Source organism: Sus scrofa, chromosome 1 (genome assembly GCF_054392235.1).
Source record: "Sus scrofa isolate SSC_HxYL_T2T_F1_AM1 chromosome 1, Sscrofa_HxYL_maternal_Yorkshire_Landrace_v2.0, whole genome shotgun sequence".
Lineage (NCBI taxonomy): Eukaryota > Metazoa > Chordata > Mammalia > Artiodactyla > Suidae > Sus > Sus scrofa.
In genome coordinates, this window is record NC_139383.1 from 74813940 (window position 1) to 74826252 (window position 12313).

Genomic DNA, 12313 nt, shown 5'->3' on the forward strand with positions numbered 1-12313 from the left:
CTTTATCCTGGCTGGAGGTGTAGGAGGAGGCTTGAGTTCCCCTGATCTCTGAGTGAGAATGCCCACATCTCGTCCCTCTCTTCTATTTCTAATGGTGTGTGTTCTGGGCTCCCTCCCACCCCGTGTACTAAATTTCTGCTTCTTGGCCTGTTTTGTGAAGCTGGTGGAATGGCTGTGCTTGTGAATTGTGGACTTGAGGTTTAGTCTAAGGCCCTGAGGTCTGTCTCAGAGCTTTGGTCTAGGATAGTCAGTCTTCAGGGGGTGGGGGCAGTGGCCTGGGTCCTCAGCAGAAGGGTAGTGTTGGAGAAGAGTTCTCTCTTCCCCTTCTAGTTAGGCTGGGAAGAGGAGCCCCAGCAAGTTCACGGCCATCTGTGGTGGGAGGAAGGCTAATCCAGAATCTCTCTGGCTCCTCTTATGCTTGGTTCAGGGCCTTTCAGAGTCTTAACACACTGAAGCCTTCAGGCTCACGTCTCATCTGTATACATTTGTACATTTATGTCCTAAAACAAAACAAAACAAAACCATACTGACAATGCATAGAACATAGCGTGGTTGTCGTCTTCGAAGTTCCCACAGGCATATTCTAGGTTACATAGTTGGTGTTTGGGCTGAATTGTTTATTCACATATTTCAAAATGATATTTTGGGAAAGGGGAGGCAGGGTTAAAAAGCATTTGAAGGAGTTCCCGTTGTGGCTCTGTGGGTTAAGGGCCCAGCTAATAGCCATGAGGATGTGGGTTTGATCCCTGGCGTTGGTCAGTGGGTTAAGGATCCGGTGTTGCCTTGAGCAGTGGTGTAGTTCAAAGATGCGGCTTGGATCTGGTGTTGCTGTGGCTGTGGCGTAGGCTGGCGGCTGTAGCTCCAGTTGTACCCCTGGCCTGGGAACTTCCCTATGCCACAGGTGTAGCCCTAAAAAGGGGGGGAAATCAGTTTGAAATGAGGTTTAGTTTTTACAGTAAAAAGAAGAATTAACACAAGATATTTTGAAACCTAGTTACAGTGATAAGTATGATAATGATAGTGGCTATGATTTATTGAACACTTACTGTGTGCCAATTACTCAGCTAGGTTTTTTTACGTCTAATATTGATCATCCATGATAGGCATTTAAACATAAATCTCAATTTGAAGACAAGGAAATGGTTCAAAACACATTTGGAATTCAAACCCAGGTTTTTTTGACTCTGAACTTTTGTCTTTCTACTATGCTCTACTGCCTCCTCACTGCCGGTGGGATCTTGGGGCAGGGGGTGCAACAATAAAATTGAATTGATGCCTTTTAAAAAGTAGCTATTGTGTGCCACATTCGTTATGAATATTACTGTCAATCCTTACATTTAATCTTTCAGAATACTGTCTTGAATGTTTATTTTCTGAGTTGTGGCAGACTCGGTCCCTCACACCTCTCTGTGTTGGGGGAGGAGTGGACACAGCCATGATTTAGGCCCTGGCCCTTGATCTTGCATGAGCTGATAACTTGTAAGAATCCCATCAGTGCCTGGACGCTTACAGAGTTTGATTTGGGGATTATCATTTCTGTGTGGTCACTGCCTTGTGTAACCATGGTTTACTATGGGTCAGATACAAAGTGTACTCATGTTTTGAACTAATGGATTAATACGTAGTGCATGGAAATCCTTTGGGTTGGGCTATTATCTCTGAGAAATTTCTGCCTTGGGAGAATAGAATCACTGTTTCTGTAGGCTTCGGGTAGGTAAATGAATGGAAAAAAGTACTTCCAAGAAAAATGGATTTCAGGGGGAGAAAATTTGTAAGAAGTTCCTGGCAGAAGTGTGGTTGCCCAATCAGTTCTCATAATTAAGGGTATTAAACATATTTTGTGAGGTGGTCGACTCTGCAGTGCTGTTACTAATGGATTTAAAGGCAGGCACCAACGTAGCAGGTTCAGGATCCAGCATTGTTACTGCAGTGGTTTGGGTCACTGCTGTGGCGTGGGTTTGATCCCTGGGCAGGGAAGTTCTATATAGGATGGGCACCCCACTCCCCCAAAAGAGGCATCAGGACAGAAACAGAAAATATTGCATAATGCAAATCGCTGGCCAGATTGAAGTGTTTATCTTCTTAAGGAGCTTACTGCTTTTGTCGTTAAGGTAAAATATGTCTGAGTAGGGCCTAAAATAATGGTATTAATTGGCCACAGGAATGTAGCACCTGTGTGCCCTGAGATAAAATATGGCTTGCAGAACACTAATCCCGTGTGTGTGTGTGTGTGTGTGTGTGTGTGTGTGTGTGTTGGAAAAAATTTCAGAACTCTCAGTTTCACAGTAAAGATAGTTGAGTAGTGTCTGGATAGAGTCCAGAAGATAGACTGAAACCCTACGATAAATGTGGAGCAGGCTGAATGGCTCCGCCTGATAACTGAATATGGCAGGGTGTGGGGGATGGTGGTAGGGCTGGATGTCGTTGCAAAGAAGGTGGCTTTGGCCACCTTGGACTTGTAAAGGTACAACCTTGGGTATAAACCTGAAGTTTAAGGAGGGCATAAAATTTATATCCAATACAGCTTGTTGGATGTCTCCTTGAAAACTGGTACTATATTAAAAAGATCAAGTGGAGAGTTAAGTCATTAATTCATGTAATTCAGATCTCAAAACTGCTTTTTTTTCTTGATGTGTCCTAATAATTTCAAAAAATGATAGTTCTTTCATCATAAATTTTCTAGATAATTGCCTTGGTTCCATATTTCATGTTAAGCTTGGCTGAGTGGTATTTAAAGCCTCCTGCTCACCTTCTTCTCCTTTCTCTTTTTTATTTTCGTTTTTATTTTCCTTAATTAAAAACTCAATATAGTTTAATTTCCTTCTAATGCTATAATGGTTTCATAAAGTGAAACACTTCCTTTGGATCTCTCCATCTGCATTTCCTGTTGGTAAACACCTTTAAAAAATTTTACCTAATGTAAGGAGTTCCCGCTGTGGTGTGGTGGTTTAATGATCCAGCTTGTCTCTGTGGAGGTGCCAGTTCGAACTCCAGCCCAGCTCAGTGGGTTGCAGATACCGAGTTGCTATAGCTGTGGTGTAGGTAGGTTGCAGCTTCCACTCAGATTAGATCCTTGGCCCAGGAACTTCCATAGGCTGTGGGTGCCACTGAAAAAGAAAAAAAAAAAATTCTACCTAATTTAAATTTCTACCTTTATATTTCTTCTAGAATTTTTACCTTATGTGATAACTGTCCTGGGGCTTCCTGCCAGCATTCATTTCCAAATCAAGGACTCGTTAATCTCACCCTCATACCTTTGCAGTTTGCATCTTGATCTGTATTTGTGCATTTTTTTTTTTCCTTCCCTCTCTCCAGCTGGTAGAATGAGAAGGGACATACCTTTATTCACTGGTTATTTGTCAGACGGTCCCATTAACAGCATTAATTTGCCCTGTACTAACATACCTATCACATAAATAAACAGTGGCTCATAGACTACATTTTAAAAAGCAAAAATTGAAACTTTGAGCCCAAGATTTCTCCTGAATTTCTTTAAAAGAACAATGATCAGTTATCTTGAGGGTATCGTTTATGTAACCCTGAGAAACTGGGAGTGAGTGGGCTTTGGAAATGTTATGGGCCTGATTATTTTAAAGTTGTCTTCCAGCTGAGAAGGGTGTGAGTGTGCCTGCCTTAGCACACTTGGGCTCTTAATCTCCTGATAGATAACTTCCTAGGTGAGCTAGTATACTGTTTCTTGAAATTAGTGGCCTCGATCAGACCTTCTATCTCCAACCCTATCCGATACAGATAAGCTTACAGCCTTCTGTTTGAATAGATGCATGTCCTCTGCTGAACCGAATTATCTAAATCAGTCCTGTTTAGTCTCCTTCCTTTCCGAGAAAGATCCCCTTTTTTTCAGGCTGAAAGTCTAGGTGATCTGGGCCATTTGTCAGGCTTTACCATATTCAACCTTGGTGTCAGTTGCCAAGGTGAAATTTGGCATCTGATTGTAGGCATCTTTTCATAGGTGCTCTTTGAGGGAGGAGAGGAGGGGTTTACTCTGATAGTCTCATAATTCAGAGAAGGCTTCAAGGTAATTTGTGCGCAGTCAGTACTGAATTGAGTGAAATACCATATAGCAAATTAGGAAAGCTAACTTGCAGTGTCAGTGAAAACTACCATCATCTAAGTCGATTTTAACATAATGACCTAACAAATGAATGCTTTTATCAAAAATTACTATCCTCATTTTTAAGATTTTCCCACTTGGTTTTCTCATCATAGCAAAAGCTTTAAATTGATGGATCAGTTTTAACTGTTAACACAGTGGGACAACATCTGGGTTTTTCTCTCTGGGTTCCCAGCGATTGTCCTGTGTAAGCAGAAATAATTTTCCCCTGACATCTGTCTCTGTTACCTGTGCTGAGCTTCCCTGCTCTGTCCATTGACCGCCAACACTGCATTCTTCTAACTGGTCTGTTTTGTGTTCATCATCCTGCCTTAAACAGGATCATAAAGCTTTCAGATATCTTTTCCAGCTTGTTACCTCATGCATATGTGCTTAGTCAAGAAGGAAAAGAAGAAAATAACTATCTTGGTTTTATCATCTGTATGACATGGTTTTACACTTTGAAAATTCACTTGTCAGTGTGGTTACTGGGAGGATAATTTCAATTACAAAGGGCTCTGAGAGTTACTGCTACTTCCCCTTAAAACAAAAACATTTTTTTTTTTTTTTTAAGTTTTGCTCAGGGATACATTTTATTGCTTTTCAGGTTGAACTTTTAGAGGAATTGAACATCATTTTGGAGGAGTTGAACATGATTTCATAGTTGAACTTTTAGGCATTGTTTGTGAGATGTGAAAGCTCTTTGCCTCAAGTTCCTAGTTATTAACTCCTCTGGGGGGAGAAAAAATAGTACCCTTTTAAAAAGGGTTTCCTGATATGTCCTTTGGACTGTTGCCACATCTTTGGCAATTGAGTATACCTCCTTGATTATCTAACTGTTTCTGATTTTTGAACCTGAAACTACCGATGTTGGGTCGATCCTTAGATCAGTCTCAGAATCTAAGAGACTCAATTTTACTTTTCCCAGCTGCTCTCCCCTTCTCTTCTCTTTTGTGTCATTAGACATTATCTAAAGGGGTCTTACTGCCCTTCTCTCTTTCCCAGTACCCATCGTCTCTCATCTTTCTCCTGCATCAGTAGTTTTCAGCCTCAACTGCCTCATGGGGGAGCTTTGGAAAACACAGGTATCTAGGTCCCATCCTAAACCAGTTGGGTCAGAATCTCTAGGTATGGGCCTGAGCATCTTAGTTATTTACTTATCTATCTACCTACCTACCTATCTGTCTATCTTTTTAGGGCCGAACCTGTGGCATATTGGAAGTTCCCAGGCTGGGAGTCATACTGGAGCTGTAGCTGCCAGCCTAAGCCACAGCAACATGGAATCCAAGCTGTGTCTGCAACCTACACTGCAGCTTGTGGCAATGCTGGATCCTTAACCCGCTGAGTGAGGCCGGGGGTGGAACCTGCATCCTCATGGATACTAGTCAGGTTTGTTACCGCTGAGCCACAAAGGGAGCTCCTCTATATATTTTTAAAGCTCCCAGGTAGTTATATCGTATAGTTGGGGGTGAGAACATTGTCTTAGAAAATTTAGAACGTTTGTCTGTGGAAGTTACTAACAAATTTAGTAATGACTTTGAGGCCTATTTCCACCCTTTTTCTCTACAAGGAGATTAGAAAGTGGAGTTTGCCTCCTAGAAGCTCCATATAAAAAGGGGTGTTGTTGGGAGTTTCCTGGTGGCTCATCAGGTTAAGGATCCAGGGTTTTCACTTCTTGGCTCAGGTTCGACCCCTGGCCCAGGAACTTCTGTATGCCATGGGGCATCCAAAAGAAAAAAAAGGGGGGGGGTGCTGTCATAGTGGAATCTAAGAGAATGATTGGCTTCTGAGGCAAAGATGTCATTATTTAATAAACGATTTAACTACAATATCCTCTGTACTTTCTTTTGTTATAAATGATGTGGCTTCTTTAGTTTTCAACTCGCACTTGTTTTTCTAGTCTCCACTGGACCCTGGATAACTAATTTTGAAGTTTCCAGGAATTTGTAATAAGAGATGGTGCTATTTCAAGTCATTGCATAATTCTTGACATCTGAGACGCATAAACTCACTATCCCTCTTTTGTGCAACCTAATCTGATATACTAGAGGATTCTATCATGTTCCAATGCATTAATTTCTCAAAGCATGGTCTCCATACCAGCAGCATCACCTAGGAACTTGTTGGAAATTCAGGTTCTTGGGCCCAACCCTAGATGTATTGAATCAGAAACTCTGGACCCAGCAATCCGTGTTGTCAGAGGCCTCCAGGTAATTCTGCTGCAAGCTGACGTTTGAGAACCACTGCTTTTAGTCATTTGCTGAGTCTGGAATTTTTCTGGGGACAGATTCGAAATCAAAAATCAAATTTCTCACGCCATTTTGACTTCAGAGGCCTGAAGAGTGGGAAGAGATGAACAGAGAACTTGCAGTGATATCTGTGGAGATGTAACAGAGTTCTTGGCCCTAGACAGACAGTGTAGACTTTCCATAGGTCCTTGTTGCCATGTAGCTTTCTGTGTAGTCAAGGGCACCAGCACCCCCGCCCCGTCCCCCACCAAAGGATCCTTTCAGGTGCACAGAGGAAGCCAAGTGTTCATCCCAGTGCATGTACTGTGTTCAGAGGACTTGTGTTTAGGTTGGATTCTTGTCATTTTGTGATCTCTTCTCCTCGTTTGTTTTGGTCTTGGGGGAACATTTCCTGGTTTAAGACCAGCATCGGATAGGGGGTAGTTCCCTGACTCATCTGCAGACGGACGTGGGACATGTGGGAGAGAGATAAGATTAAAATGTGCTGGGTGTAATCAGTGTGAGAGGGCCAGTGACGTGAAGGGGAAAGTGGTGCTGCTTCGTGTTGAGGGCAGAGGCGAGGCAGTGGTGAGGAGATGGTGTTCACCTTGGCCTAGAGTCTTAATGACGCGTGGCCTCTCCCACCACAAGGCGAAGCCGGGTAAAGATGCAGACACCTTATTGCTGCTTATCAGTATCATTGGATTCTGGAGTCCATTAAACTGGGCCTCTTGAGTAGCCATATCAAACTTAGCTGATGGCTTTAGGAATATAAATAGTGCCAAGAACAGTGGGTTGGCCAGGTCTTGAAAGTTCATTTCAGGACCTTCTAGCAGCTGCTTCAGGATGTTGCCTGAGATTCGTGAATAATCTTATATCTGACGGAGTGAGAAAAAAAACCAGGGTGAGTTTGGATTACAAATTTTTCAGCTATTAGTAGTATACCTTTTCCTCTGTGAAGCCCTATCCATGACCACATGAGCTTCAGAGGGACAGTGATCTGTGTTTTCTTCCTGGGGATGGAGAGGGCAAGCAAGTCACTCTCCAGGATTCACCACGATTCTTGGAAAGGATCAAGAAAGCAGGTTTAGGGGTTGGAACATCAGAAGGTTCACGCAGTGGTGGGGAAGCTGCATTGACAGACTTAGGTCTGGGGCCAGAATGTGGAGGAGAGTCCTAGCTGTGCGTCAGTAATGCTCTCAGCAGCGTTTAGAATTGGACTTCAGGCGAGTGCTCAGCCTTTTAAAGAAGGCGGAAGTCATTCAGCTTGGTGAGATCTTGAGTGCCCGTGGTGGTGACATGCTCCCCAAAGCTGCCACTGCCCACAGATGAAATGACGCATGTCAGTTCGCATCCATTTTGGGTTTCCTGAAGGATGGGCTGCTGCTTGCATGTTTGGGGGAGTGGGTGGGGTTGGTGGTGGTGATAGTGGTGTTTGTTGAAAAGAAATCTGGCGTTAAGGATGCATTTACAGAGGAGTAAAGTGCCTTATGGAACAATCAGGCTCAAAAGAAAAAGCCTGCCTGGCAGCCATGAAGAAGGCCTGGCTTCCAGCCCAAGGATCAGAGGGATCCGAGTCTTTGGCTCCCATGGCCCAGTTCTGAAGATGGAAATAAGGGACATCAATATGCTCAACCATTCTTTAGAAATCCCCTCCAGGAGTCTGTAGAGGAGGCTTTTGGTTTGGGGGAGAACTGCCCTGGGCCCTTAGTTATATGGGGAAGGTTGTGGGTGACATTAGGAAGCTTTTATCCCCTCCCCTTCAAAAAAGGGCAAAAGCAATTATATCTTCTCTGCATTGGAGCAAATGGGTGTGATAACACTCATAGCCTTCGGCTGACTCTTCCTTTTCATGACTGTAACTAAAAGCTACTGGTTTTTTTTTTTTTTTTTTTTTTTTTCCTTTTGCCTTTTCTAGGGCTGCTCCCAAGGCATATGGAGGTTCCCAGGCTAGGGGTTGAATTGGAGCTGTAGCCACCGGCCTACGCCAGAGCCACAGCAACGCAGGATCTGAGCCGCATCTGCGACCTACACCACAGCTCACGGCAACACCGGATCCTTAACCCACTGAGCGAGGCCAGGGATCAAACCCACAACCTCATGGTTCCTAGTCAGGTTCATTAACCACTCCGCCACGACAGGAACTCCTAAAAGCTACTGTTAATGAACATTTATTATGTGCCTGGCACTGCTGTGGGTTTTATGCACATCAGCTCTTCTTTATGGATGGGAAATCGGAGGTCCAGGGTGTTTATGTGACAGGGTCAAGGCCATGCACTTGGTAAGTGATAGAGGTGGGACTACCTCTATCAGCATATCTTTCTCTACTTTGACTAACTAAACTCCCAAATCAATAATTAACCCATTAGGGATTAGGGATTTTGATTTTATAAAACTGCCTGAGCCTTTCCTTGGCTGTTCTGTCCTACCATATCTCTCATTTTGGCTTAAAAGCGCAAGGAGGGGAATTGGCACGACCTTCTGTTCAGGTTGAGGCAGGTATGTAATACCTGGCTGGGTGCTCTTTCAGAACCCAGGAGAACAGACTTGAGTGTGTGGTTGTAGATGAGCATCCACTGTGAACAGAGAGGGCTTTTAAGACTTGCATTCTGGTGAAATGTAATTATTCTTGGGGCTGAGGCTCGCCACATTTTCTCCAGGCTGTAAAGCAGATGTAAGTGATAGTCCTTGCACTCCTCATCCCCACCTGAAAAAGAAGAAATCACCTTTCCTTCTTTGTTGGTGCAGCATAGGCCATTTATTTACTAGCCACTGCAAGTGCCTGCCAGCTGCATTTAGATTAAATGTGGGTCTCACCCTAAACACCGTGTTGTCCAAATGTGAGGGGCAGGCCCAGCAGGCTTGTGACTTGTCCTAGTGAGTGGAAGCGAAGGGCAGGTGTGTGTCACGAAGCCCATGGTCCCAGCCCCGTGTGCTATTGGGTATTTTTTACACTCGAGAATTCACATGGAAGTTTTTATATGGAGTTGTGAGAACTCAAAAACATCTCTTTTCTCAGTCATTTGACTAATAATGTTTTGAAAATAGTTGAAAATTTTGCTTTCTGCAGGTAAACAGAGATGCCCTAGAAGATTTAAAAGAAAAACCATCTGAAGCGTAAGATAATGCATTTATCCTATTTAACTTAATACCTTTTGGTTAGGTTTTTGTCATGTAGATAAGTGACTCCTTCAGAAGATGTGGGGTTATTTCTTTTTTGAAGGGGCAATTTTCAGGGCAGACTGTTGATGTCTTACGTCCTTTCTTCATGTATATTAAGATAGGAAAGCCACGTCTGACCCCACCCTCCACCTGTTATTCACCACCCATGTGAGGTGTAACTGGCCCCACATCTGCCAGCCCAGCTCTCGACTCTTGGCACGTAGACCATCCTTCTCGGCAGTCCCGTTTTGTGAACCTGACCTTCCCCTGTCCACCTCTCCAGGCCTCATTTCCTCAGGAATTGTCTAGGAGAAGGGCTAATCTGAGAAATCAGCGCTGAACTGATGACGGAATCTCTGAGTTCTGGAACTGGATGCCTTGGATGGCGTTTGATTTACCCCTTTATTTTCTGAATGAGGATATTGAGGATGAGCCGGGGTGGCCGCCACTCTTATTTAGGAGCTGCCTCGGTGGTCACCACAGTCACCACCACTTTTGCAGAGGATGACCCACCCCACCGCCTCTTGAGGGATTTAGTTTTTCTTTCTTTTTCTTTTTTAGGGCTGCACCTGTGGCATATGGAAGTTCCCAGGCTAGGTGTTGGATCAGAGCTGCAGCTGCCACAGCCACAGCAATATCAGATCTGTGACATCATCTGTGACATCTGTGACCTACACCACAGCTCACAGCAATGCCAATCCTTAACCCACTGAGCGAGGCCAGGGATCGAACCTGATCCTCACGGATACTAGTTCTTAACCTGCCGAGCCACAACAGGAACTCCTCTTGAGGGTTTGTGCACATGCCAGTACCTGCCTGGACAGGTTCCTTACTTCATACAGCCCTACCTGAGTCTCCAGGGAGGAGCCAGGTATTTCATTTCACGGTGGCCATGTGGAGGCATCCTGTGGAAACGCACCCTGTGGGAGACGTCCTCTGGCAGCCACAATGCACCTTACAGGCCTCCAACCCTTGAGGAATGACCACCTTGTGGCAGTCCTGTAATACAGAGTGGTGGGGCCTGAGTAAGTGGTTGCAACTTGGAGGCGTGTGACTTTGGAAAAGTTACACTGCATGTGATGTTTAAAAGAATTAGTCACTTTGTGCCACAGGAATGGACATAGTTAGCCGGATCAATGGCTTTAATTGGCAGTGATTTGCTGCAAGGGAAATTTGTGGTTTCATCAGTCTTAATGCTGGGCAGCCGTTTCATTACACACTGTTGAGTAGATTTGGACATCTTTTACTGAGAATTCAGTCCCCAAAGCAGCTTTCTGTAACTGCAAGTCTGATTGGTAATGCTAGGCTCTTTTGTAGGCACTGGCAAACTTTGGAAGTCTTAGGAACAGTTTCTTTGGCTTTAGCATTTAGAGCAAAAGTGCCATTTCTAGTCACTTTTTTTTTTGGGGGGGGGCAGTCTTTTTGCCATTTCTTGGGCCGCTCCCGCAGCATATGGAGGTTCCCAGGCTAGGGGTTGAATTGGAGCCTGTAGCCACCGGCCTACACCAGAGCCACAGCAACTCGGGATCCAAGTTGTGTCTGCTAACTACATCACAGCTCATGGCAACGCTGGATCCTTAACCCACTGAGCAAGACCAGGGATCGAACCCACAACCTCATGGTTCCTGGTCGGATTCGTTAACCACTGAGCCACGACAGGAACTCCTCTAGTCATGTTTAATGTTACGAGGAGCTTTCAGACTCGGTACTGATTGTTGCAGGTTTGTGCTGAATTAATCTATATGTGCCTTAAAGGTGAACTAAAAAATACAGCAGGGAGTTCCCATTGTGGTTCAGTGGTAATGAATCCGACTAGTGTCCATGAGGCTGTAGGTTCGATCCCTGGCCTTGCTCAGTGGGTTAAGGATCTGGTGTTGCCATGAGCTGTGGTGTAGGTCACAGACATGGCTTGGATCCCACATTGCTGTGGCTATGGTGTAGACTAGTAGCTACAGCTCCAATTCAACCCCTAGCCTGGGAACCTCCATATGCCTCAGGTGCGGCCCTTAAAAAAAAAAAGACCCAGCAAATTATTGGAATAATCCCCCTGTGAATGAAATTTTTGGTCACACAAATTGTTGAAAGCTCTGAAGTCCCCCCTGCCCCCGCCAGCAGGTTGGTAGCAGGGTGCTGGCTTCTATAGCCTGGGCCAGGGTCTTGACCTTTCCCCAGGTCTCACGTGATATATGGTTATTTGGTCATTCCCAGGGCCTGGGAGTGTGCTGCCTGGTTATAGCCGTGATTATTCCTTCACCTGCTTTCATTTAGCCAATGAGGTGATGCATGGAAGACCAAGATGGTTGTAGAAGCGGGCATTGCCTTTATGAGCGTACGCTGTCCTGAAGGATGGGCACATGCTCAGAAAATTGCACCATCTCCTGGGAGACTGCGCTGAGGAAGAGCCCCGTGGGCAGTGAGTCTCTTGCCTGGGAGGAAGGGAAGTCTTGCTGAGCTGTGCATCCTGGCATATGTTTCTGCCCATCCTTCATTATTTTCACCTCTGATCATGAAACTTCTGACAGTGCAGTGTGTTGTTAGAGTTCATTTTCTTTTGTTGATAAAAGTATTACAGTAATCAAAGAATTCCTTGCAGAACTTTTGCAACCTTCAAGGAAAAGTGATAAAACACAAACCCCACTTGATAGATTGCAGGGTAAGGCAGGAGGGAGTTGTCCTTTCCTTCATTTTGGCCTGGCTCTTTGTTTGTGTAGCTGTGAACAAGCACCGAGTCCGCTTTTTGTAAAGGAGATAACTTGGCGCATCCCTAACGTGCAGGGTGTTGGGTGAACTAACGAGTGGGAGACATAATAAT

At 44.6% G+C, this 12313-nt stretch overlaps 1 protein-coding gene across 6 annotated transcripts in view; it reads left to right on the forward strand.

Moving 5' to 3' along the window:
• The window catches only part of FOXO3 (forkhead box O3), a 133606-nt gene that overhangs the window by 13966 nt on the left and 107327 nt on the right, over nucleotides 1-12313 (forward strand). The window contains exons 1-2 of one of the 6 annotated variants that reach the window (XM_085012041.1): nucleotides 6902-7243; nucleotides 9410-9456. The gene's annotated coding sequence lies outside the window, so the exon portion shown is untranslated. 6 annotated transcript variants of the gene reach the window in all.